This window comes from Sorex araneus, chromosome 8 (genome assembly GCF_027595985.1).
Source record: "Sorex araneus isolate mSorAra2 chromosome 8, mSorAra2.pri, whole genome shotgun sequence".
In the NCBI taxonomy this organism is placed as follows: Eukaryota; Metazoa; Chordata; class Mammalia; order Eulipotyphla; family Soricidae; genus Sorex; species Sorex araneus.
The window spans coordinates 42,156,593-42,183,658 of NC_073309.1; the positions used below are offsets into that span (position 1 = coordinate 42,156,593).

The following is a 27,066-nucleotide window of genomic DNA, read 5'->3' on the forward strand; positions in this document are numbered from 1 at the left end:
TGAGGCCTTTGCTTGCTGCCGGCCTTTTTAGAATAGGCCGAAACCCTTCCTGCCATCCAGAGCCTCTCCCCGCCTGGCTGTCCTGCCCCTCAGCTGCCGGGTGCTGCCCGCTGCCTCTTCGTCCTGATGGCCAGCGCTGCTGTCTGAGCTCTTAGGGATGAATGGGGCTGGCTCTCCGGCGGGCCTGCTGCTGGAACGCGGCTGAGGGGAGCCCTCCCCGGGCTCTGCCTGGAGAGTTTACTCTCGCCGGCCAAGCCCGGCTTCCAGGTGCTGTCTATTTAAGTAAATGCCTCAGAGCTGGCTGGTGGAACTTAAAGAGTTCCCGTCCCAGGAAATACTCCAGTTACTCCAGTGTGTTTAAACAAGAAATAGACCAGCTCATTCAGATGCTCATGGCCAAGCGTGTGAGTCAGATTCTGCAGTGCCCTTGATACACGCCTGATAGGCTCTTCCGAAATCCACGTACTCGAGTTGCGCTTGGCCCCGCCGAGAGATAAGCTCGGGAGAGCCGGCCCAGGCCCGGACTCCATGAGGCTTCCCCGGGTCTTTTCTCCCTTAGGATGTGGCCGTGCCCTGCACACTCTGTGCAAGGCCGAGGGAGAGAGAAGGCGGAAGAGCACCTCCTAGGGCACCGCCTGCCAGGGGGAGGGCGAGGGTGGCAGGTGACTCCTGGAGAGAGCCCCAGCACCGTGTGGGCTACTGGGAAACTGCAAAGCTCTGCCCTTGGTTAGGACTTCCCGGCAGAATCTGCCTCCTGACAGGCCTTTGGGGGGCTCTTCTGCCCATAGTCTGAAAGACAGAACTGTCAGGGCGATGGACATTCATTGCGGGAACTGTCTGGGGCTCCTGGGGCTGGAGCTATGGCCCAGTGGGGAGGACGCTTGCCTTGCACGCAGCCGGCCTGGGTTGGATCCCAAGCATCCCATATGATCTTCTGAGCACCGCCAAGGTAAGCCCTGAGCATCACCAAATATGACCCCTCCCCCCAAGCAAAAACAACAAAACCTAAAGGCCGGATGGGACTCCTTTGTTGGGGTGGGGTGCATTTCTTTATTCCTTTTTCCGAAGTGGATTCTCAGGGAGTGGCTGCTGAATACTTGGGCAGAAAAGTTCCTCTCCTGAGCCCATTGGGCAGGAGATGCCCGCCCAGCCAGTGGGTTAGCCGATAGCACCTGGCCTGCCCACTGGCCACGGGAGGCAGCTCAGATGTCGCAAGGATTCAGGCTGTCTGCCGGCCTGGGGCAGTGGCAAGCAGGGGGGGTGGGGAGTGTGTGTGTGGCGCGTTGTTGCTGCGTTCTCTGACGCGCCCCAGCAGGGTGCTCCCGACACCCTAACTGCAGCAGAGTCAGGAGGAAGTAGGAGGTAGGGGTGGGGAAGGGTCAGGGGGTCAGGGTTCCACTCCCCACCCCTGTCTCCTGCAGCTGCCTGCTCCATGGCCTTGGTTAGCCTGTTGTCCTGAAAAGGGCCCAGCATGGCCCCCTCCGCCCCTCGGAAGTCTCGGGTCAGTGAGATGATAAATAGTGTGCCTGACGCAAGCACGCGCGTGGCCCCTGCTCAGTGAACACAACCATGCCTGTGGCCAGCGCTCAGTGCATACAGCTCTTCCGTGGCTCGTCCTCCTGCACCGGGGGTGGGGTGGGGGCTGCTGTGGGCGCCTCCTCCTCAAAGGAGTGGAAAGGGCCCAAGGGGCCTGGGCAGCTCAGTGGAAAACTCAAACACGCTCCTCCCTCCCTCCTTCCCCCCACCCCGGGAGTTCCAAACCTTAAAGCCAGCCAGCAGCTTCAAAAGTCACATCCGGCAAGTGGCTGCTTGCAAGTGACGACCACACCCATGGCGTCCCATGTCCTCGTCACCTGGGAGGTGGCCACTGGCCTCCAGGCCCGAGTGCCCCCAGCTCACCCAGGTCTGTGTCTGGCTAGGCTCTGTGCAGCACAGGTCAAAGCTCGCCCGGGTGTGACTCAGCTTCTTACCAAGTTTGGGACCCTGGGGGCCTCCTTCACTCTGGCCCCTGCCCCCCTAAAGTTCCCTGTTCCCTTCATGGAAAGAACCTGCAGTCTGGGGTTGGTCGGTCAGGCCACTGTCTCCCAACAGGCAACGCCCCACTGCCCCTACACCGCCCCCCCCTGCTGGCTGCCTCCAGATGCTGACCCTGGACTGGAACCTTCTAGAAGGCTTAGCTGCCCCTTCCAGACTTTCTTCCCCCCGAGGTGTGTGCTTCACGGGCCTGCCGCCCGCTCCTTCCTCCTTCCTCCCACCCCCCCTTCCCGAGGTCACTTCCTGATGCCATTCTTCAACTTAGCCCCTATCCCCCCCAAAAGCAATCAATTCCACGACCTAATAAGGCAAAAGAATGAGGAGAATGTCCGCCTCCCAGCCTCTCCCCTAACAGGGCGCAGGCCCACAGCAAATTTGGAAAATGTTACGAGGGAGCAACAACGGAGTGGTGTTGGGGGTGTGTGTGGTGGTGGTGGTGGTGTGTGTGTGTGTGTGTGTGCGCGGGGGGGCTGCCCAACCCATTTCAGGAGCTGCCCATTGTTGGCGTGAGGAGGGGCCTTTCCGGAGGGCCACCCTGGTGCTTTTCCAGATCCCCTCCTTGCCATACATTAAAGTGTGTGGAAAGGCCTAGTGGCCCCCCCCCTGCCCCCCTGCTGCCTGCAGGGCTGGGATTCGCACAGCTGGAACCAGGGGCACCAAGGCCTTGGGATGCGGCAGGTCCAAGCCCTCACTGCTCCGAGAGATGAGCAGTTTTCTTCCCTTTGACCGTGCCAGGGTTAAATTAGCCTGGGCGTTAATTAAAACTTGTCGGCACTTATAGCGTGGAGGGTTGGGGGGGGTGCAGAAACCTGCCTCCCCCTCCTGCCTTATTCTTCCAGGCAAATCCACCCTCTCACAAGTTTCCATTCTCCACTGGGGAGGGGCGCTGGGGCTTGGGGAGAGGGGCCTGCCTGCTGGGGCCAGAATTACTTTGTCGGGGAAGGGAAGGTCATGCTCAGTAATTAACCTGAAAGCTGTGGGGAGGGGGAGGCGAAGGAGAAGCAACGGGGCCTAAGGATGTGCCAGATCTTTCAAATTGCTAATTATCAGCAGGCATGAGGTCATCCGTAAATATATCTAATTCTTTAGCTATAATTAAGGTACTCATTAAAAGTGCAGGGAAGTTTTTTCCCCCCCCTTCTTCTTCTTCTTCTTCCAAAGGAAAAAATACAAAAAGCTTTTGTTTCCACTTGACAGGATGGCTCAGAACAGGCCGAGGACTCCAGACGCAGGACTAGTTTCCTGCCTCAAGAGCCTTTACAGGAAACTCAGTGCAAACAATATTGGTGACCCTGCCAAAGAGGCAGACCTGGGGTGATGTCATTGTCCGCCATCGCTGTCACCGCTGGGTCTAGGGGTGGGGTGGGGGGCGTGCAGGGCTGGGGATTAAAAACTGAGCTGGTAAATGTGAGTGCGTGTGGTAGGCGCCAGGAGAGAGGGTGTCGGCGGCGGGCGGTGGCCGGGAGAGAAAGGAACTCCTAGTGGTGGGGTCTTTGAGGTATCCTTAGCTGCTAGGTTCAGTTTTTTGTTTTTCCAGGTTTTAAAGGGAAAAAAAAATTCTATTTATGCTTCTGAAAACATGGTTGCTTTTTTCAGTCGCACCTTTTTTGGGACTCTTCTCTCCATGGAGCACTTGCTTTCTTGGGCGCCTGGTGCAGGCTGGGTGCTAAGTTAGGCATGAGGGCGATGCTGGCCGAGACTTTTTTCTTTTTTCTGCCACACCTAGCGGTGCTTAGGGGTTCCTCCTGGCTCTGCACTCAGGAATTATTCCTGGCGGGGCCTTGGAGACTCTTAAGGGGTGGAACCTGGGTTGGCCAAGTTCAAGGTGAACGCCCTCCCCGCTGTACTATCTCTCTGGGTGAGGATATGCTCCATTGGGAAGGCTGGGAAACTGAGGCTCAGGTTCCCTCCAGCCTGTCTGTTTGCACCACAAAAACCAGTGCTGGGGAGCGACCCCGGGTCAGCGAGTTGGCGCTCTCCGTCGCTCTTCTTTCCCATGTGCCTCAGGAACTGTCTGGAGCCTCTCTGGGGAAAAAAAAAAAGGGACAAGCTTTGCATCTTGTCATTTTTCTTCTGGTTGGAAGTCTAACCGAGAAGCATAAACACAGCCTTAAAATGAAAGCAACAAAAATAAACTCGAACCAGCCCTGCGTGAAGACATTCATGCGAAATATGCAAGCTGGCTTACTATTTATACGGAGGCAGTCCGCGGAAGATCCGGCCTGCTTGGGGAGAGCCGCCTCTGTTGAGGGGCTGCCTGTTCCCTTAGAATTCCAAATAAACCAGGACCCATTTCCTCCTCCAATGGATGAGGCTGTAATGCGGTGTCTCGTTTCATGCTTTGCACAGTTTAGCATCTTGATGAAACCTCTGAAATGCTAATGCTGGGGCCTGTGCCCCTCAGGAGCCCCTCAGAAGTGCTTCCCTGCCTCCTCCCCTTCTTAGGAAACATCCAGAGGGAAGGGGAGGCTTGAGTCCTGACCCGCTGCTCCTGAGACTCTCACATCCTGTGGGCCCTTCTTCTTCTGGGTTTTCTTTTTCTTTCACCCAGACGCTTGGGTGTGCTTAGCGCTCTCTCAGGAAAGGAAACCCAGCAGACTGTCACTGACCTGTCCTCCGGATGGTTGCCTTGTGGGGCCGTGAGCCCGACGCTGGGACGACAGGTGGGGTGACAGGTGGATGTGATGGTGGCTTTGGTCCACAGTGGTGCGGTCCGGAGAGGGCCTCATGACCTCAGGGCTGCCTGCTGTCTGTCAGTCAGCTTCCAGGTTATTCCCGAGGGTTTGGTTCTTGCCCTGTCAGTTTTTTTTTTTTTTTTTGCTTTTTTGGGTCACACCCAGCGATGCACAGGGGTCACTCCTGGCTCATGCACTCAGGAATTACTCCTGGCGGTGCTCGGGGGACCATATGGGATGCTGGGATTCGAACCCGGGTCGGCGGCGTGCAAGGCAAACGCCCTACCCGCTGTGCTATCACTCCAGCCCCCGCCCTGTCAGGTTTTTATTTTATTTTATTTATTTGTTTAGTCAGCTTCCCAGAGCCTACAAGCTCCCTTGGATCCCGCTTTCCCAGATCTGCCCTGCAACACGGGAAGGGGTGACCAACCTGGCCTGATGGCTGTGTCTCCCAGCCAAGAAAGGCTTTGCAGGTGACCCCGTTGAAGGCCTGGGGCCTGGTCGGGCTGGCATGGACGGTGGAGGAGTGCCTGGGAGCCACGCACTGTTACCGGGGTGGTGTGTGTGCGCGGCCCGGGGGAGCCGGCGCTGGTGGCAGGAAGCACAGCCAGTGCCAGGGGACTTGCAGTCACCCTCAGGTCATGCCAGCTGCTGCTGCTTCTGCTGCCTCCCGCCCTTAGTGCCACATCTTAGCGGTAATTGGCAAGAAGATGAGCACAGGTGGCTTTAGTGAGTCCCACTTCCCGGGGGTGGCATCCTGCTGTCCGTAGCCCTGGGGACTTTGGGAACACTTCGGAGTGTGGACACACTTGGTCCATGAAGCAAAGACTCCTGAGCAGCTTGTTACTTTGTATGTGTGTGTGTTTTTGGGGAAATGGCGGGGGGGGGGGGGGTGGGTGGTTTGGGCAGTGCTCAGGGCTTACTCCTAGCTCTGTGCTCAGGGATCACTCCTGGAGGGGGTTGGGGGACCCTACGGGGAGTCAGGGATTGAATCCAGGTTGGCCACGTGCAAGGGAAGCGCCCTCCCTGCTCTACTGTCACTCTGGCTCCAACGCCTCGGTAGCCTGAGGTAGGAGTTGGGGTGGCGGGGAGCCCTGCCAGGAATCTCCAGGCTGGCTCTTTCACACAAGGAAACTCGAGCGCTTTTCTGACCTCGGGTGCCAAGAGCTGCTCCCTCTTTCCCACCGACCAGGTGGTGGGGGGTCATTCCTTCAGGTCCCTGAGAGCCAGCCCAGTATCTGGCTTGTGACCTCCCCCCCCCCATTTCCCTACTTGGATAGGATTTCTGGAGAGAATGTTTCTTGGGTGCCCCCGGGAAATGGGGTGTTTCCGCCCCTGGGTCTCACAGGCGCCCTGCCCTGGTGTGTACCTTTTCAGTCCAGATTGGGGGATGGGGAGGGGGAAGTCCTGCCCTTTGGGCCACGGTGACAGGCATGGATGTGGCGGCTCCTGGTTTTCTTTGGGAGCTGAGGGGCTGTGGTCCTGGGTGACGGTCGAGCAGGGGACAGATGCCGGGCAGCAGCCCAGGAGCAGTGGGCGCGGCCACGTGTGGCTCCCACAGAATGTAGAGATGCAGACCTGAGGCTTCATTTTCTGAGACCGTGAACGCTCATGGAGCTGAGTGCTCAGCTTCCGAAGAAAAAGAAAATACAGGGAGCCGACAGAATGGGGCCTGCCTGGCTCCCAGAGCCTTCCTCCGTGCCCCCTGACCTGTAGCATTTGTGTAGTCTTGATCCCGCCTCTGGTCCCTTCTTCCCTTTCCACTGCATTGCTGCCGCCTTAATCCTCTTACCGAGAGGGAGAAAATCCAATCCGTTTCCTTTTGCTGCTGGGCGCCTGTGCCCCTCAGGTGGCAGAAAGGATGGCCAGACATGGCACGCCCGCTCCCTGCCCCCTGCCCTGCTTTTTTCTCTCTGGTCTTTTCGCTTTTCCACACACGCATACAGCGATGGTGCCTCGGGGTCCCCCAGCATGCTCGCAGTTTGGGATCTGGTTCCATGGTCCCTGTGAACAAAAATTACGGAAAGTTTTGCTGTTGTTTTTGCTTTAAAGGGGCCCCAAACAGCACATGGCACACCCATGCAGCGGCATTTCTTCCTGGTACCACCACCTCTGGCATTAGCTGCTGTCCACAGCATCGGTCTCACTTGGGACTTTGGGAAGGTCCCGGCCACGCAGGGTTTGTGAAGGAGACCCACTCCGGGCACTCTCGATGGGAACTCTCGCTGCGGGCGGGTTTCTGAAATGTAGTGGGGGCTCTAGGTGGGTAGAGCCCTTGTTACCTTTTGAAAACAGCTTTGGACATTCATTGATGTGTGGGGTGGTTGTTGCTTTTCTAAACTCCTTTATTTTTTTTTAGTTCTTGGTTTTGGGGCCACACCCCGGTGGGCTCAGGGGACCGTACACGGTGTCAGGGATTGAACTCAGGTTGGCTGCATGCAAGGCAAAGACCCTTGCTATCATTCCGGCCCACTTTTCCGAAGCCTTTGCTGCATTCCCCGTCAACGGGTTTATTGGCCCTCATAGAAAAGGAACCTCATCAAACTGTGCCTTTGGAGCTGTCTGTCTGGGAAAAGCCAGGAAACTCCCCATAAAGGCATCGCCCTCAACTTCAACTTTTTTGGACTTTGTTGCCTCCGCACTGGCCTAAGTATTTCCTGACTCGATTGTTTTCTCAAGCTGGCCTCGGGTCCTTAGATGTTGTTTGTGTGCCTAGAAATAGCCAGAGGAAAAATGGTTGTCGTGCTTTGCATTGCTCCCTGCCTCTCCGTGGATGGAAACTCTTGCAAAAGACTCAGGCTTCTCAGCCCCCCCCCACCTCCGAATTGGGGGTGGAGAGGGTGGTAGCACCCGCCCTCCCCCCACCCCACCTGTTGACACTCACAGCAGGGGCTGCCATTGCCCCACTGTCCTGAGCAGGAGTGAGGGCCTTTGCACCATGGCAGCTCACGAGAGATCCATGAGGGCAGAGGCAAGCCCTGGGCTGCTCCCCAGTGGCCAGTGCTGGCAGCATGTGGGCCGCACAGGAGCACTTCTGTAAGTCCATCTCTGCCCCCTTCCCGTGGCTCTGGGCTAAAGGAAGGAATTTGAAGGGGAGAGGGGAGGGGGAGTAACAAACTGATAAAGGAGATGCCTCCCTCTTTCTCTTCTTTGCTTAGTCACGATAGATCCCAGCGGAGAGGGAGAGGTTGGGACCAGCGTGCCTTGAGCCTAGGTCCAGGATGGACCATCAGCAGGGCCCCTGAGGAGATGGGGACAAAGTAAATGTTCTCAGTTGCTTGCCGCCCAGAGGGGGTGGGGAAAGGAAGCCCAGAGAGGGGGCCCAGAGGGGGTGGGGAAAGGAAGCCCAGAGAGGGGGCCCAGAGGGGGCCCGGCAGTAAACAGCCAAAGTGCCCCTGACTTTTTCTCTCCTTTTTGTTTTTGTTTAGGAGGTCATACCTGGGAGTACCCAAACATTGCTCCTGGCAGTGCTTGGGAATACTGTGGTTGCAGGGTTTGAGCCTGGGTCAGCTGCACGCTGGACAAGCTGTCCTATTGCTCTGGCTTCAAACTGACTGTTTCTGTTTGGCCGACCCCCCATTTTGGAAGCACAAAAAGCAAAGCAACTGAAACGTTACTTGCTGCCTGCTTCCCTGGAGAAGGAATACACCCAACTAGGAAGTGCCCCCCCCATTGCTCCCAAATAAAATGTCCCCCCCACTATTATTTCAACCGAACAGAAAAGAGCCTCCCCACTCCCCACCTTTTGCTGGGGTCCCAGGGAGACTTGCCATTCACTCGGCAGAAGGCTTTAGGGGGAACTTCTGAGATGGTGACAGAGAAGGTGGATCTGGGAGTGAGCAGGAGTGTGTGTGGGGGGCAGTGGAGAGTCTGGGGTGGGGGTATCTGTGCCTTCCAGGCCCCCCAGGTGTGAGATGAGACCAGAAGCTGCGCCCCTAGAGCTGACGCCATGTGAGGACCCTGGGTTTTTCTCTGGGTGCAGTGGGGGCGCGTTGATTTCCCAAGTCGCTGCTCATGGTGGCTCTGCACTCCCCGAGTTCCAGTGGACACCAGTTCTGTTTCAGCTTCGCTGTGTGGCTGTGGGGGCTTCGGGAAGGGGTGCACGCTCACCTGTCCTTTTTGGGTGGGCTTTTTCTTTTTTGTTTGCTCAGGACTTAACTCCTGGCTCTGTGCTCAAGGGACCACTCCTGATTGGGTTCAGGGATCATTTGTGGTGCCAGGGATCAAACCCAGGTTGGTCCCCATGTGAGGCGAACACCTTACCAGCTGTTCCTTCTTTGTCCCCTGGCCTGTTCTTTTAGGGAGGGTTGGCAGAATTTGGACCACACCTGGTGATGCTCAGAGGTTACTCCTGGCTCCACTCAGGAATTACTCTCTCTCTCTTTTTTTTTTTTTTGGTCACACCCAACGATGCACAGGTGCACAGGGGTTACTCCTGGCTCATGCACTCAAGAATTACTCCTGGCGGTGCTCAGGGGGCCATATGGGATGCTGGGAATCGAACCCAGATTGGCCGTGTGCAAGGCAAAACGCCCTACCCATTGTGCTATTGCTCCAGCCGCAGGAATTACTCTTGACGATGCTCAGGGAACCCTGTGGGCTACCCGGGATTGAACCTGGGTCAACTGTGTGTAAGGTAAATGACCTCCCCACAGTCCTGTAGCTCTGGCCCCTGCCCTGTCCTGTTGTGTCGAGAGGGCAGATCCTTCTCCAGCTTAGGTATCACCCTGTCTGGCTTGTGCCTCCCCACCCTCCTCCACCCTGTTCACCTTGGGATGAAGAAAGGGTCCTGAGGGTCGCAGATCTCATGACACATCTCTGCCCACAGGCCTGGGTGGCCCCCAGTGCCCTGGCTGTGGAGGAGGCACAGAGGTGACGGTGATGCACAGGGATGCCCTGCCTGGGCCTGTCCCCTTGTCCAGTGGGATCGGGGCTCTGAGCTGTGCTGTAAGCAAGTTGGGTGGGGGCGGGGGGGTGCTGCCTGGGTTCTGGGGCCAGCCTCCCCTCCACCCAGCCTGCCCTTATATGGCGAGCCGGCTGGGGACAGGTGACGGCAGAGGGGGTGGCTTTCCGTGTTGCTGGTGGGAGGTGCCCTGCCGCATTCCTTCTCAGACAAGCACGAACTAGATACTTTTGAAATGGAAGGTCTGAGACCCGCCAAAGAATTAATCCCGGGCTGAAAAGCCTATGGTGAGGGAGCAGCCAGCCTGGCTGGGGTGTTTGTTGCTTTTTAATCAGCCCAGAAATCTCCCTCTGGGGGAGGAGGATCTCCTGGGCCCAGGGCGGAGGCCTCCAGCTGTCCAGGGCCCAGTCCGACCTGCTATCAGGTGCCCTTCGGCTGCTGGTGCCGTGTCAGCCCGGCCGTGTTACTTCCTGGTTGAAAGGGCAGCCGCCCGTGGCCCTGACCCTTCCTTCGTGGCCCGACCTGGCCCAGAGGCCACTGAATAAAGGGGGAATTGCGGGCGTGCATGGTTGGGTCCAGCGGAAGCTGGCTCCAGCTGCCCTGCAGGACTTTCTCCTGCATGTAAACTTGGCTCCTTCCGAACACGGGCTGCGTCACCAGACAGGCCTGGACACTTGAGCCTGGCCTTGGACTGCCCACCGGGGCACCAGTTGCGAGTTGGCCAGGGGTGCTGGGGTTCAGCGAGGCCCTGGACTTCGGCACATGGCCGAGATGGGGACTCTGGCTGGTGCAGTGCGGATCGCTGCTCTGAGGCCGGGAGGGGTCAGCTCACCTTCCCGGTCCCACCCGGAGCCCAGCGTCGAGGAGGAAGACTATGGAGCTGCCTGCAGAGTGTGCCCGTGTGTGCCAGGTGGCCTGGCTGGAGATGTGGAGGGCGTCCTGGAAAGGGACTCCGAGGAAATCCAAGGAAGCCTTCATGGGCCTGGCCCCGGTGGTCCCTAGCCTGAGTGACCTGGGAGGCTCTGGTGTTCGGGGCAGACTGGACCTTGTCCCAGAGAACCGCAGCATTCCTGGGAGCCGGCAGAGGTGTCCGGTGTCCTGCGGAAGGCCTCGGGCCTCCTCCCGCTGGGAACTGGCCACCCCACGGGGCCTGCGGGCCGGATGTGGGCGGAGAACAGGAGTCGGGAAGGCCACGCAGCCACTTTCATCTCAGGAGTGCCACGGCCCCACTGAGGCTGCCCCGTCCTCCTGTGTGGGAGCACAGCCAGGGGTCCCAGACTCCAGCGGGGGGACTCCTCTAGCCCCCCAGTCTCTCTTGCATGAGGACAACCTGCTTATCCGTAGGGCAAGCCTGGAAGGCTTCCTGGCTCTGCAGTTGTGGGGGGTTCTGTTTCTTGCCCTTCCCTAGGTGGGGGACCTCCTTCCCCTCACTCCCCGTGTGGCAGCGTCTCCTCTGAGTTTCTGCTCCAATAGGGGATGGCTGATGCCCCCTGAGTCTGCTCATGAGCTCTAGCCATCCTTTGCTCTCTGCACCCTGCTCTCCCCAGGCCCCGAGGGAGGGACTTGGAAGCAGAGTTGGTCTGTTTGTCCGCTCCCGAGTTGCCAGCAGGTGTAGGGGCAAGTCTCAGGCAGTGATGGTGTGCAATAAGGATTTATTGGGTGAGTGGGCACACAGCCAGACAGGCAGGTGGAACGGACCCTCCACCCCCTGCCGTCCCCCCACTTGTTCCCGCATCTCCACTTGGACTTGAGGCCGAGGTCAGTGCCCTCCCCGCCCCCCACCTCCCCCAAAGAAAGAGAGTCTCAGGCCAGCTCACCTACGGGCCAGCCTGCTGCATCTGAGCGCCCCCAGCAGCCCCCTGCCCCTGCTCTGCAGGTCCTTGGGGACATTCCTGGGGGTTGCCAGCCGTCCTTTTGAGGTGCTGCAACAGTCCCGGTGGCCCTGACCAGGGGAAGGTGCTTTTCAAGTGGGGATGCGGGTGGCCCCCCTGAACCTAGGAGTGGCAGGGAAACCATTGCTGGACAGAAGAGGTATGGATCTGGAACTCGGGGGCGTGTGGCAATGAGACATTCGGGCGGCTGCATGCGGGAAAACCACCTTCTCTTTCCAGGCTTGTCCTTTTTCCGCAGATTTAGCTCACCTCAGCCTCACCCAGCAACTGGGGAGCCCAGGGACACTGCCAGGGCACCTTGGCCAGCCGCCCTCCTGACAGACAGGTTAGCACTGTGCCACATCCGGGGATGGCCTTTGAAGGAGACAGGGGCCGGTAGTCGGGGGGGAAGGGGCCACTGTTAACGGGGTATCAGTGGGGAATTTGGTGCCATGGGAAACCTGGAGATCTCAAGGTGGGGCCGGCGTGGGCGGCAGGATCTGGCGGCTCCCTGGCATTGTCCTGGCATTGTCCTGACCACAGCACCCAGAACGCCTGCCCTGTCCCTGCTGGCGCCTGGGCATTGGCTGCCACACCCTCCACACCTCCTTCCCTGTCTGCCGAGCCCCGCTCTGTCCCGAGGCCAGGCCCCGGGGACCTTCTCTCCTTAGGGGAGACAAAGCCAGAGACTGTTTCTCCTTTGAAAGGCAACTTTGTCTGTCGGGAGGAGAGTGACAGGGAAGAGGTGGCTTATGTGTTGGTGTGTGTCTGCGGATGCATCGCGAGGGGAGCTTCTGAAGGGGGCCTGTCTGCTCCCGCAGCCTTTGCTGCCTGGATCACGGGCAAATGAGGGGAGCTGGGAAACACGGTGGGAACACTTGAAGGGGCTCCGGGGCCCCAGCGCTTACCTGGGGAACAGTCTGGACTGTGGCCCGCACGCTGGACTGGGTCTGGGGAAAAAGTGGCTCCCTGAGATGGCTGCCTTCTGTCCCCAGGGGCTGGAGGGGCACCTCCTCCTCTGCAGGCCTTGGGCACCTTGGATGTGTTGTGGTGGTTGGGGAGACAGGTCCCTGCCGTTTCTCACCTCTGCAATGTGAGAACCTTGCGCGCGCGCGCGCGCGCGCACACACACACACACACACACACACACACTCTTGCAGAGAGCATGTAGAAATTATGGCACATTAGAGGTAGAATCGTGATATACCTGTCGCCCAGAGTCAGTGATGCTCAGTGTTTTGCCTAATTTGTTTAATTAGCTTCTCCCAATACCTCCTCCCATCCCAGAGTATTTTATTTCACAAACCTATTTGTCATCTGGGGCCACGCAGAGTAGTATTCAGGGCTATCTGGGCCGGTGTTCTGCGGGACCGTGCGGTGCCAGCGGTGTGTCCTGGCCTCCCCACGCAGAGCTGCGGTCTGCCCCGTCAACACCAGGCCCGGGGGCCGTGGTACCGGGCTCCAGCCAGGACACGCGTTCTAACCTGGGAACCACAGCTCATAGCTGACCCTTGAGAAATGCTTTTTCTTGGGGCTAGAGCTGTGACCAACTTGGGTTTGATCCCCGACACCCCATATCCTCCCCCGAGCACCGCCAGGAGTGATCCCTGAGTGCAGAGCCAGGAGTAACCCCTGAGCATTGCTGGATGTGACCCCAAAACAAAAAGTGCCTTTTCATTCCTTCCCTTCCACTTTGTTGTCACCAGTTGCATTGTGGGGAGAGGAGAAATGTCACACACTGGTGGCATTGCTCACTGGGACTCGGACACTTGCCGCCCCTCAGTTCCAGTGCAGGAAGGGTTGGGCCACACCCAGCAGTGCTCAGAGGTAACTCCTGGTGGCACTTGGATGCTGGGGATTGAACCAGGTCAACCACCTGATAGCGCACGGCTTAACCCACTGTGGTGTCTCTCTGGTCCCTCTCGCATGAGTCTTCCAGACAGCCCCAGACGTCTTGGAATGTTCCTGTATGTCTCTGAGATGGATGTGGATGTATTTGTTTTGTTGTATAATTAGTACCATTATAAATACAAACCCTGAATCCATCCCCTTGGCTGGTCTTGGCGGCATTCTCCGGTCTCCTTGACTCTTGCCCTTCACTCCATCTGCCAGTCCTTTTTCTCTGCTCACCCCCCAAACGAGGAGGGGTGGGGGGCCTCCACCCTGTCCTCAGACATGCTCTTTGCCTGGACCCCACGGGTGTCTGTGGGGAAGGCCCCCCGGTGCTGGCTTCAGGAACCAGCCACTTTCCTGTGTCATTTCTGTACCAGCGTCTGCCTCCATGAGACTCTGAGGGATTCAAGGTCTTGGCTCATCCTGTCTCTTCCATGTCCGTCATGGCCGGAGCACGGGTGAGGCGGGATCAGAGCGTTTGACATCCTGGGATCTGACTGAGGGTTCACAGACACCCCCACTCCCAGGAAGGCGGTTTCTCTGCCTTGCTCTGGGCTGAACATTGCCCTGCCTTCTGGGGAGAGCCCTTCCAGCCCCTCACTCCGAAACAGGCACCGAGTGTTAGTTACAGCTCAAACATCTTCCGTGGCCACGCTCTGGTCCTCCCTCGGGGCCACATCTCGGCACAGACCAAATCTTCATTACTGCCTCCAAACGCAGCGCTGATCGGGGCACCCCTGCCCCTGCCCCACGCCCCTGCCCAAGTGCTCGTGCCAGCTTGGTTGGTCCCTGTTACACCCTCGGTGTCCAGCTCTCGCTCCCACACTGGCCTTCAAGCAGGCGCCTTCTGGGTGGTCTCAGTGGCTTTGTGGTCATGATTTTCCCAAGATCCCCCTTCCATTTGGGGGGCCCCTCAGTACCCCCAGTTATGGGAGAGCAGCTGCTGAGTCCCTCTGCTCGGTGCCCCCTCACCCCCCCCCACCCCGTCCTCCCCGGTCCCGGGACCCCTGCCCTTGGGTGGGTCTTTGCACCTGGCTGAGACACCTTCCTCCTGGGTCAGCACCCATCGGAACAGAGCTCCGCTTTCCAGGGCGGCTCCGGTGTCCACCGACCTCTGCTGCCCTCAGCTCACACTGCCTGCATGGGCCTGGCTCCCTGCCGCCCCTGTCCTGCCAGACCTTGGGCTCCCAAACAGTGGCCCCTCCCCAGGCCCTGGCCTGTGGTTCTCTGTCCTTGTCTAGACTCGGTTCCCCCCAGCAGACAGGGAGCAGCTGAAGGTGGGTGACCTCCTTGCAGGTGCTCTGTTGGCCGCAGAAGCTTCTTAGTTGCCGGAGGAAGCTGGCTGGTTGTCTGTCCCCCGTCCCCCCCTTCCCCAACACACCCACACAAACACACACACACACACACACACACACACACACACACACACACACACACACAGTGTCCTGGGAACGCTGGGAACACATACACACACAGTGTCTGCCTCCTGCCGAGCCAAGGATCAAAGGCTCCGGCGGAGGGGAGCACGGCCCTGGGCTCCTGGCTTGCAGTCAGGGAGAGCAGAAGCTTCCCGTGGCTGTCCCGGCCTTGCTGCGCCCTCTCCCTGCTCATGGAGGGCCTTCCGTGGAGGGCCCGAACCATTCGGGACAGAAGTTAGCCTGGCAGTTTCAAAGTCAAAGCAGGACTTTTGGGACCAGAGCGATAATACAGCGGCTCAGGCCCTCGCCTTGCACGTGGCCGACCTGGGTTCAAATCACCAGAGCCCTGTACTAGTCCCTCGAGGACCACAGAGCCGGGAGGGAGCCCTGAGCACAGCAGATGTGGCCCCCAGACGTGCAGGATCGCAACCCAGCACAGCTGCTTTCCACTCTGAGCCCCGGAGCCTCTCTGTGGTTAAGACCACATGAGCCGCTGAGGGGGGCCTGCCCAGGGCTGCCCGGGCCCCGCCAGCTGGTTCTCTGCTGGCTGGAGTGCTCCCAGTGGTGCTCTCTCCTGTGAAGCCCAGTAGGGGCCACTCTCAGGCCGGGGTCTTCAAAGAAGGGGGCGGGGTGGGTCTCTGTGTGGGCTTCGGCCTGGTGCGGGCAGGGGGCTGCCTTCCCGTCCTCTCCCTCTTCCCTGCGCTGAGCCCCCCACAAGCCTCAGGGGTCTCCCTCCCCACAGATCTGGCCAGGCTGCTCCCCAGAGCACCCTCCGTGGCTGCTTGGAGTAGAGGTCGGGGTTCTGCCTGTCCCCTCACCCTCCCCAGAGGCCTTTCCCCCTGGGGTGAGCCCCCTCCCAGGCCCTCAGCTGGTGAATGCTGCCTGCCTGTGTGTGTGTCTCTGTGTGCGTGTGTCCATGTGTATGTGTATGTCTGTGTGTCTGTGTATGTGTGTCTTTGTGTATGCTTGTGTCTGTTTGTGTTTCTGTGCATCTCTGTGTGTTTGTGTCTCTACGTGTCTATCCCTGTGTGTGTGCCTCTGTGTGTGTCTGTGTGCATCTGTGTGTTTGTATATTGTGTATATCTCTGTGTGTCTGTGTCTGAATCAGGGCTTGGGCAGCCGGGGCTGGAGGAGCCGGTGCACCGTGAGAATGAGTGAAGGATTAGGTGGTGCAGGGTGGGGTGGCGCCTGATGCGGGGACCCACTGTGCTGCGCTGGTCCCCTGTGGTGGCGGTTACTTGCACCTGACTGCTGGGTCCTGTGTGTGTAGTGGGGAGATGGCAGTGGTGGGGCTCTGGGAGCCGGGAGCAGCATCCCTGCCTGCCTGGTCTGCGTGGGAAGCAGGGGAGCAGCCACCGCCCCCCCTCCCCCCTACATTCACACAGGGCGGCCGTTGGGCTGCACCTTTGTTTTATGAGTCACTGGCCATCGGCCTCCATAAATTGTTATTCGCAGCAGCTTTATCAGGCGTCTCCTGTGCAATCCGGGAAGGGATTTGATGCAGGGTCAGCTAACACGCGGTGGAGTGGAAATCTGTCAGCGTGCCCATATAAGGCAAAGTGCTCGGGTTACTTTTTACCTTGGCACGGATCGCAGGAATGTCAAGGTAACCAGGCCACCTCAGCAGAGCTCTGATTCTCCAGGCAGGCCGGCCGGCCACCCGCCCTTCTCTCCCTGACTCACCCTTGCAGCCCTGCGGGGGGCCTGGGTGGCTGCCAGGGGCCTCCTTTGAGTGACTGAAATGAGAGCAGCCACCTTGGGCCTCCACCATGTGCCCAGCCCAGCCTGTGGTACCTGTGGGTTCTGCTGCGGGCACGGGGGGCCTAGGGCCTCGTGGGGTTTCATGAAGTGCAGAGCCCAGAGCAGAAGAGGGTGCTGGCGACACCTGGGCACGCGCGCGCGCACACACACACACATACACACAAGCCATTGAGGGACTGAGGGGTGTGCTCAGAATCCCACTCCCTTCCATGGGACACTCACCCCACAGCTTGGGGGGGGGGGGCGTCCCATTTCTCCAGCCCCTCCCCCCATGTTTCCAGGGCCGGGCCTCACGCGCTGTGGTTTGGCTGGGCCTCTGCGCCCCAGGAAGACCGGGAGGTGGGGCGGGCAGGGTGAGAGTCTGGCCCTGTGGAACGAACGGTCTCCCGTGTGTGTAATGGGGCAATTATGAGTCAGAGGTTTCAGTCTCTCCCGCCTGGGCCCTCCCAAGCCTATAATTACTCTCTGGCGATAGCCCTATTTTGGCGTTTCTCTTTTTAAATCCAACGCTGGGTTAACGTCACCCAGCGCGTGTGTCCCAGGGGTCGGAGCTGGAGTGGATCTAGGGAAGGAGAGGGGACGCTTCCCCAGGGGCAGGGGGATTTCTCAATAAACCACAGGGCTGTGCCCCCTACCTAGCACCCCACCTAGCACCCACCTGGCACCTGTGTCCTCGAGGCTCAGGGCAAGAGCAGAGCACCCTGAGCCCCAGTGTTGGCCTTTGGGCAAACTCCACAGTTTTGGTTGGGGGGGATGGCCAAACAGACCAGTGGACAGACTGGCGGACTGTTGTATTCATTCACAATTGGCGTGCGGCCCACACACCCCTGTCCCTGAAGACCTTGGCCAAACTCCCTGCCCAGTGCCAGCCCACACCAAGGTGGGGGCTTTATCTTGCAGAGCGACTCACTGAGGCCCCTCTGAACCCCACATCCAAAGCCCCAGAGCGTCTGTCAACCCAGCCGGGGCCATCTTAGCCCCATGACCCGACCCAACAGGCAGACCCTCAAACCAGAGTCCCCAACACCAGAGGGAAAGGGGCCACCAGTCAGGGGCAAGAGGCATCAGCAGGGGACCCCTCTGCCCACAAGGCTCCAGCCCCCGGCCCTTTGCACTCCTCTGCCCTGCGTGGGTACTGGGGCAACCGGAGCAGCTGTTGCGTAAGTGACACGTGCCCCATGGCCCCTCCAACGCCAAACTCCTGTTCCTCCAGACCAACGAGTCCCCCCCACTCCCCACGTCTGTCCTGGCCGAAGCAGGCCTTCTGGAAGCTGGTCCTCCCGGGCACCTGTTGGAGCTACAAGGGGCAGTGTCCCGAGGCCAGAGCCTGCCCCAGGGCCATTATCTGTTGGAGAGATCCAAGTGCAAACTCTCCCCTCCCCCCTGAAACCTGAGCTCAGCCAGGAACTGCTGAAGGTAAATGGGGTTTTGTGGCTCAGGCACTCTGCTCTCCAGGGGAAGGGCCTCCTGCGCCCGATCATTTCACAGCCGAGTGCCAGACGGGGCCAGAGAAGGCGGGGGACAGGGTCCTGGCCGCTGCCGCTGCCCTGATTTCAACCCTGCCTTTGTGGGGTGGAAGTTTTCTCCTTTCCAGGGAGCAGTTTCAAGGTCAGCCTCCCTGTGGGCCTCTCCCTGGGACCCCTGGGCCTGCCTGCCCCTGGTGCCTCGTTTTCCCTGTCCCTGAGTCTGGGGGCGCACAGGCTGTGCCCCCCGCGAAGGCCTTGCATCTCATGGATGCTGTCGGCAACGCGGTGGCTTTGTTCGTTGGTTGTCGTGTCTGAGATCATCCCGGAGAAGCTGGGCGAGAACAGAGGCGAGCTCAGATGGGAGCACCTCCATCCTCAGGCTGGCCTGTGCCCCACTGCTTGTAGCACCCCGGGCCCAGTCTCAAGGGACAGGTTCTGCCCGGGCCTCAGATCCCTCCCTCCTCTAGCGAATGAAGGGGTAGAATGGTGGGTGGGGGGGCGGTCCCCTAGCCTGGCTTTGTGTCAGACTCACCCGGGGAGCCTAGTCAGATGTCATTACTCAGGATCCACCGTCAGGGAATCTATTCATCTGATCTTGGGGTTAAGGTCCCCTCCCACCCCAGCCCTAATGCAGAGAATCAAATCTAGGACTTCACCCTTGTGAGAATGGGCTCTCCTGCTGAGCTGTGTTCCCAGCCCCATGAAGGACAGACATTTTGTTTATTTTGGGGGGAGGAGGGGGCAGGGTGGGCACACCTGGCAGTGCTCAGGGCTTGCCGCTGGTTCTCTGCTCAGGGATCACTTCTGGCAGGCTCAGGGGACCATATGGGGTGCCGGGGATCAAACTTGGGGTCAGCCATGTTCAAGGCAAATGCTCTACCTGCTGTACTATAGCTCTAGTCCTGGAGGTCATACATTTTAAGGGTGTCTAGACCCCATATGTTTGTTCATTCACGTTTCAACAGGACACAAAGTAAATGCAGGAAGGAATCATCTTTTCAGTAGATAGAGCTGAGACAGTGGATGTCCACAGGCAAAGAGCGGAGTTGTGTCCCTACCTCACACCAGATACACAACCACCCCCAATGGCCCGCTGCATGGGAAACTGAGAATTATTAAGAGTGGACACTGTGAAACTTAGAAAAATGCCAACACAAATCTTTGGACCTCAGATTAGGCAGTATTTCCTGTTTTATTTTCTTTTCTGTATTTGGGCCACACCCAGTGGCACGCAGGCTTATTCCTGGCTCTGTGCTCAGAAATCACTCCTGGCTGGCTTGGGATGATAAATAGGTCGAATTAAGTGTTGTAGCCATGCAGCAGGATGCCGGGTTATCAAACCCAGGTCGGCTATGTGCAAGGCAGGTGTCCTTCCCCCTGTGCTATCCTTCCAACCCCCTTTAAATAAATAACTTTACAAACTTGTGTGCGGTAATGGTTGTGGTGGTGGTTGCTGGGACTGAGCGTAGGTCCTCCACAGGCGGGGTCCCGAGTCACACCCCCAGCCTCAATAATGTCTTTTACTTTGCTTCTAAGAAAGCCCAAAGACAGCCCTTGGGATGAGAGAGAATACTTGCAAATTGTGTCTGATGAAGGCCAAAGTGTCTCGAATCCATGAAGAACCTTTACATGGCAATGCAAAGAATTGAGTTGAAAAATGGGCAGAGGGTGAGACTGGACATATCCCTGGCACTGGAGTTATCCACCTGGTCACCACGCCGTGCTGCCTCACGAGCACATGGGTGTTGGCAGCCTCCAGCCAGCCTATAGCCATCTCACGCCAATCACGCAGGCTGTCAGAGGAGCAGCAGATAGTCCCAAGTGTTGACAGAGTAGAGAAACCAGGGCCCTGATGTGTTGCCACTGGGAATGTAAGGTGGGGGCAGCCTCTCCTGGAAATAGGCTCCTAGCTCCTCGAGTGCCTGCATGTAGAATTGCCACGAGTCCCAGCAGTCACGCTGCCAGGTGTCGACCCAGGAGGACGGAAACAGCCACACACGAGCACCCCCTGAATCTGTGGTGGCTCTGTCCAGGATACCAAAGGCAGATCCAAAGTGCTTCTCTGCCTTTGGGTTAGCGGGCAGATGAGTAAGTGTTGTAGCCATGCCATGGGGTAGTCTTCAGACGAAACGGGCTGAAGCACTGGCACAGGCTAAGTGTGGCTGGACCTGAAAAACAGTAATGGGGGGCCGGAGAGAGAGGGGAGGGGTGGGGAGGGGAGGGGAGTACGGTGGGTAGGGCACTTGCATGTGGCAGAACCTGGTGATCTGTGGCACCACGTAATGGTCCCTTGAGCCCACCAGGGGTGATGCCTGAGCACAGAGCCAGGAATAAACCCTGAGCACAGCCATGTGTAGCCCCCACACCAAAACAAACCCAAAAGCCAAACATGAATGAAAAGGCCAGATGTGCTTCAGAATGTCTGGATGTCTCGTTTGTGAAATGTCCAGAATAGGTCGGTTCAGGAGCCGGAGCACAATCGTGCCTTGCACGGTGCCAACCTAGGTTCGATCCCTCACCCCCATATCCTCCCCTGTATATTCCTACCAGGAGTGTTCCTTGAGCAGTGCTCTCTGTACTGCTAGCGGGCTCTCCGGGACCTGGGGTGGACTGGGAGCTGCCCCAGGGTCATTCTGGTGAACCCTAAAGGCACAGCCAAGTGTGGCCCAGAAAACCAAAACCAAGCAAACAAAAGAACCTAGAACAGGTCAATTCACAGAGATAGAAAGTAATTTGGTGGTTCCCTGACACTTTGGGGAAGAGGGTGGGGATGGGATTGATGGAAATCTCCCGGAATACATCTCGAATGGTAGTTGCAAATCTTACAAATATACCAAACCTCAGGGCGGTGCTCGGGGGACATTGAGGTGCTGGGGCGGACATCCTGAGCCTCCTACATGAAAAACACCAGCCCATTGAGCTCTCTCTCTCCTTTATACTTTGAAGAAGTGAAAAAATTCTCAGGAGGCAGGTGTGCTTTTTACTCTTTTTTTGTGCTCAGGGATCACTCCTGGAGAACTTAAGGGACCATATGGGGTGCCAGGGATCAAGCCTGCATCAGCTGGGTGCAAAGCAAGTGCCTTACCCGCTGTTCTGTTGCACCAACTTGAAATCAGTGAATTTTATGTTACGAGAATTAGTGAAAAATACTGATTGCCCAAACTGTGCATGTAGTTCAGAAGAATACACAGGGTGCCTGCCCAGCCACTTGGCCTCTGCATCCTGCTTTGTTTTTATTGTTTTACCGTTTTAAAATTAAAAAAAATAATTAAAACACTGTGAGGTACACAGTTGCAAAGTTGTTCATGATTGGGTTTTGATCATACATGGAAAAAAAGTGTACATTTCCCACCACCAATGTTCCAGTTTTCCTCCTTCTCCCCCCCACCCCCAGTCTGCCTATATGGCAGGCACGTTCTCTCTCTCTCTCTCTCTCTCTCTCTCTCTCTCTCTCTCTCTCTCTCTCTCTCTCTCTCTGCTCGTTCTTGCTCTTGCTCTCATTCTATTTCCTTTTGTGTGTTAAGGTTTGCGATACAGGTGCTGAAAAGTTATCATGTATATCCCTTTACCTACTTCCTCCCCCCCTTTACCTACATCAGCATTCAGTTCTTATCCAGAGTGATCATTTCCAACCATCATTATCATAGTGTTCCCTTCTCTATCCTAACTACCGCCACTCCAATCTCTCTCTCTCCTCCTCCCATTCCCCCCATCTCACACGCACGCACGCTCTCGCGCGCGCGCACACACACACACACACACACACACACACACACACACACGGCAGCTTCCAACCATGGATGGGCTGGTCCTCCTGGCCCTGGTTTCTACTGTCCTTGGATATTAGTCTCATACTGTGGGTTTTTTTTTTAATCCCACAAGTGAGTCCTATCATTCTATGTCTGTCCTTCTTCTAATTCATGTCACTCAGCATGATGCCCTCCATGAACATCCGTTTATAAGCAAACTTCCTGGCTTTAGTTTTCCTGGTGGCCGTGTATTATTCCATTGTGTAGATGTACCATAGTTTCTTTATCCAGATGTCTGACATTCGGGTGGTTTCCAGATTTTGGCTATGTACTCTGCCTTGTTATTGCTGTGTAAAAACTTGACTTCAAGCACCATTGTGGCTAAAAGGAGTCCCCTGCCAAAAAAAAAAAAAAAAAAAAGCGGGGGCGGGGGTAGATTTTCCACAAGGCAATTGAAATGTGTCACTGGGTTTGCCAACCTCTGGGCTCAGTGAAGGAGCTGTGTGAGCAATAGGAGCCAAACCAGATCGTACTCCTCCACCCGCCTGGTTGTGGGGTCTGGCTATATCCCCCAGGGCAGTGGAGGGAGCCCCAGCACTGCTCCCAGGGCTGAAAGGGCACACGGGAGGCAGCCGTGTCAGACCCTTTGCCCCCACTTCTGCTCTCTGCCCCACTGCAGTGGGCTCCTTGATTACCCAGAGGGCCCGGCCTGCGTGTAGACAAGGGGAGTTTGTTTCCTGAGGTCATGCACAACTCTGAGCGCTGTCATTGCCTTGAACTCATAGGTCTAGCCCTGCAAGGAGCCGGGGACCTGCCGTCTGCTCCTTGCTCTTCTGCCCCTGTGACATACCCAGTGATGCTCAGGAGTCGCTCCTGGCTCTGCACTCAGGAATCACTCCTGGCAGTGCTTGAGAGAACCTGTGGGGTGCTGGGGATTGAACCCAGGTTGGCCATGTGCAGGGCAAGCGCCCTCCCCACTGTGCTGTTGCTCCAGCCCCACCACCCCAGTCCTTGATCTTTCTCTAGCTCCCTCACCCACTGCTGCCTAACCCCCCACCCCCCTCCATGGCCCTGTGCTGCTTGCAGGCTCTCCGGGACTTGGGGTGGAAGGGGTCTGCCCCAGGGTCATTCTGGTGAACCCTGTATGCCATCTTGTCCTCCACGAGGATGCCAGCTGTGCAAGGTGGGATCAGGTTCCACTCAGGGGCAGAGACCACCACTCCTGCCAGCCCGGGCCTGAGAAGGTCCTTGTGCAGGTGTTCCTGGGGAAGCTTTGCCCTCCACAACCAGTGCAGCGCCGGGCGGCAACACTGATTGGCCGAAGTGGGAATGCAGTTCCCAGGAGCAGGTTTCTGGCGGTGCCCGCAGGCCCCTTGGAAGTCTCAGCACTGCCGTATTTATACCTCAGCTCCGACAGGGGTAATGGGAGCCTTTTTCACAGAGGCTGAGAAAATGCCGAATAAGGCCAGACCAGGGCAGGGCATAAGAGAGTCTACGTTTCCCCGTAATTGCTCTCAAATTAGGTCATGGGGTGGGGAGGGAGGTAAGGGTTTGGGTCCTGGGCGGTTGACGCTTGTCTGTGGCTGCGGAATCCCCGTCCAGAGGGCCTCTGCATTACTAAGTTGGGTTGTGTCATTGCTTGTGGGCTTTCTCCTCTCACTGTGGCTCCTGGGTTGTTGTCGTGTGTGTATGTGTGTGTGTGTGTTTAAATCTCCTCAATTCAACAAAAGCCTTGGGTCTCCAAAGCACTTGCCCCCTGTGTATTCCAAGCAGTGGTGCAGGCAGGGCGGGCGGGTGGGGTGGCTGAATTGCTAACAGCTCCGCAAGTCCCCTTGAGCACTGGGGTTGGAGCAGCTCCTTTGCACCACGGGGTGTGGCCCCCAAACAGCATCCGGACTCTGTTCCCGAGGCCCCGCAGACTGGACAGATCCGTGCAGATGTTGCCAGGGAGGTCACCAGCCTTTCCACCTGGGCCCGCTGGTGACCCGATTCCAGAAGGCTTTGCCTCTGGGCCCTGAAAGCGCCTTTATAGTCCTTCGAAGCGCAGGGGCCGGGGGAGCGGTCTCTGCTTTCAGGCCTGTAAAGCTGCCCGGCAGATGGGCGATACGGCGGGTGGTGCCGGGGAATAAATAGCGGTTGCTCCCCTTGCCCCAGGCCCGATGGGCATCCTGGGGACCCGCGGACCTGGAGCATGGGCAGCGTCCGAGGTCCCCGCACGCCAGCGGGGAGTTCAGCCACTGCTGCAGCACCCTCCTCCTCCTCCTCCACCTCCTCCTCCTCCTCCTCCAAGCAGCCGGCGCCCCCGCGGAGCAGCAAACCCAACACGGTACTACAGAGTCAGGGTCTGGGGCCTGAGAACGCCCAGTTCTCCCAGGGAGCCCCTGGGGGGAGTTCACCGTGGCCAGTTCCACTCAGCTCTGACCTGGGCAGGGCAAAGGCAGCTGTGACCTCCCACCCTGAGGGTGGGCGAGCGGGCAGGGCGAAAGTCGGGGAGGCGGCAGAGGGCCCCTAGCATTCTCCCTCCAAATCTTGCCAAGTGGGCTGTGCAGCAGGGGCCCCAGGTGTGCCTATGCCACGTGGTCTGCCCCCCCCCCCCGGGCCCCTGTAGGGCATCTCAGCTGAGTGCCCGACCTGCCCCCTCCACTCTGCTTGTGCCAGTGAGTTCCCGGCTCCTAACAGGCCTCCGCACCGCCCACTCAGTGCTGGCCATGTGATGGAGGGTCCGTGACTGAGGGTCCCTGTGGGTCACCATGGCTGTTGACTCTGCAGGGGCTGCCCTGGCAGTGGACGGCAGTGGACTCACCTCTGAGCCGGGGAGGGAGGCTCCATGAATGGCTCATTAAAGCCCATTGCGCCGCATTCCTGGCCGCTGAGGTCACCTCCCAAACAATATCCATCCTTCATTCATCCAGCCACCCCACATCCGGCTCCCGGGAGGGGTCCCCTGCGACACAGGAAGGGCTTTATGGCCCGCTGTGAGTGGGCGCCCCTCCCCCACGCTCCGAGTGACAAGGCAGAAACAGCTTTGGGGCCCCTCCAGAGTCACAGGGCGTGGTGGCGGCTGTGGGTCCCCAACACCCTCAACGAGGCCTTCCACCCCCTGAGCTCTTTCAGGCTTTACGGGACCGAGCTGTGGGCTTTCAGCCATGGCTTCTCCTTGGAGCACTGAGACGCCTGGGCCTCCTTCTTTCCCCACCCTGGGCACTGGCCTCTGGGGGCACACGTGTAGCCAGCCTTGCTTCCTGAGTGCACCTCTGGTGGGGGACCTTGGTGGGGGGCATCCGCACGTCCCTCAGACCCCAGGTTTGTTCTCTTGGCCTCGATATACTGGTCAAGGCCCTCGGTCACCCGCTGCCTCAGTTTCTTCCCCTGTAGGAGAGGGCCGCAGTGATGGGGCTGTTTGTCCCCTCTTGTGCTCCCCACCTCACCCTGTGATGGCACCCTATGGGTTACACCCAGAAATGGGGCTTGCCAGGTCCATGATCAGCTTCCTCTGGAGGTTTCTAGGACCCAGTCAATGCCCCCCTTGCCCCCCTAAGATTCCCTCCGGACAATGAAAGCTCCATGCTCTGGGCCCTCACCCTCCACAGGTCAGCACCCCGAACTCGAACTCTCCAGGCAGCCTTCCCACCCCCACCTCCCAGGGGCACCCTGCCCTCCTCTTCCTGCTGGCTGTCGTGGTCCCGAGCCCCGAAGAGCCTTGGCCCATACCCGGTCTCCGCAGAGAGAGAGGGGGGCGCATCCTTGGGAACCTTCGAGCCCAGCAGGACCCATCTGGCCCCTCCCCTCTGTGCTCCCAGCATGGGTCTCGCCCCCTTCCTGAGTGGGGGGGAGGGGAGCAGTGAGTGTAGGGCTGGACCCTGGTTGTGGCTGCAGCGCTGTGACAGCGCCTGGGTCATGCCCATCTGTGCTCTCGGGGGGCTGTGGGGTGTGGACAGGCTGGGCAGGTGCCACCAGGCACATTGGGCTTGGCAGCCGGGACTCGGGGCCCCACCTGGGGCGCGGTAAGTCTGCAAGACCCTGCCCGTGGGTGGCCCTGCTCCGGCTCTCTCCACTTTATGTTCCCCACGATCTCCACCCCCCACCCCCCCACCCCTGGGCCCACTGGTTCCCAGGGGTGATGAGAGCTCAGGGCCTGGGGTGAGGGCACCACAGTCAGGTGCCCACTGGGCAGACAGACAGACAGACAGACAGACAGACACACACACACACACACACACATACACAAGTGCAGGGGTGAGTCTCCATGGGTGCCTCCCACCGCTACTGTCCTGCCCTCCAGTTTGCCCATGGTGGCCCCGTCGGCCTCTTGTCTCTGCCGTGGCAGGGGCGATTGGAGGTGGGTTCTGGGCACCCAGTCCAGACCCCTTATTTACTCTTTGAGATGGGCATGTGCCTGTATGTGTGTCTCTGCATCTGTGTCTATGTTTGCATGTGTGTGTGTGCGCCTGTGCATGTATGTTTGTGTGTGCATACGTACATTTGTGTATGTGCACATCTGTGTGCATTTGTATGTTTTTGTGTCTGCGCATCTATATGTGTGCATTTGTGTGTGTTGGCACGCTTGTGTGTGTATGCGCGCATCTGTCTATGTGTTTTTGCATGTTTGTGTGTGTATGTGTGTGCGTGCATGTCTGTGTGCATCTGTGTCTGTGTGCATGTGTATGCACGCATGCTCATCTGTGTGTCTGTGTGTACACGTGTGTGTGTGTGTGTGTGTGTGTCTGTGTGTCTGTGTGTCTCTCAGATGGGTTCCTCTGCTGGCACAGGCGGGTGGGAGTGACCTCATCTGCCTTCAGTTACCCCCGTGCGTGCGGGTTTGGAAGGAGACCCGGACTGGCCTGTGCTGTGCTGCCGCGTGCTAATGAGGGGACTCCTTTGTCCCCAAGGCGTCTCCTGTTGAGTCCCTGAATGAGTGGGATGGTGACAGTTGTCACAACACATGGTGTTTGGCCAAGACCCCCTGGAAGCCCTCCCACCCCATCCCCTGCGGCTCTGCCTGGGCTCCGGCCCCGGCCCCGGGGTGGGCTCATGCTCCTTCCTGTTGCCAGCCTGCATCCACGCTGCCCGCTGTGACGCGAGGGCGGTGCCCAGAGCTGCTTTGGGCGGGAGACCCCAGGAGGCGCTCGGGCACGTCCTGTTAACTGATGTGACGTGGGCGACGTGCCCTGGCCAGCAGGGCTGGGCGCCGAGCCCCTTGTGGGTCTGTGTTTGGGCTCGTGATTGGGGCTTCGTGTTTCTCTCACTTCCCGGTGGCCGTGCACGCCTGGGGGCCTTAGGAACTCTCCCAAGGCTT

At 58.5% G+C, this 27,066-nt stretch overlaps 1 protein-coding gene across 5 annotated transcripts in view; it reads left to right on the forward strand.

The window, feature by feature from the left end:
* Positions 1-27,066, forward strand: part of ACTN4 (actinin alpha 4) — a 60,386-nt gene that overhangs the window by 11,666 nt on the left and 21,654 nt on the right. The window lies entirely within an intron of this gene.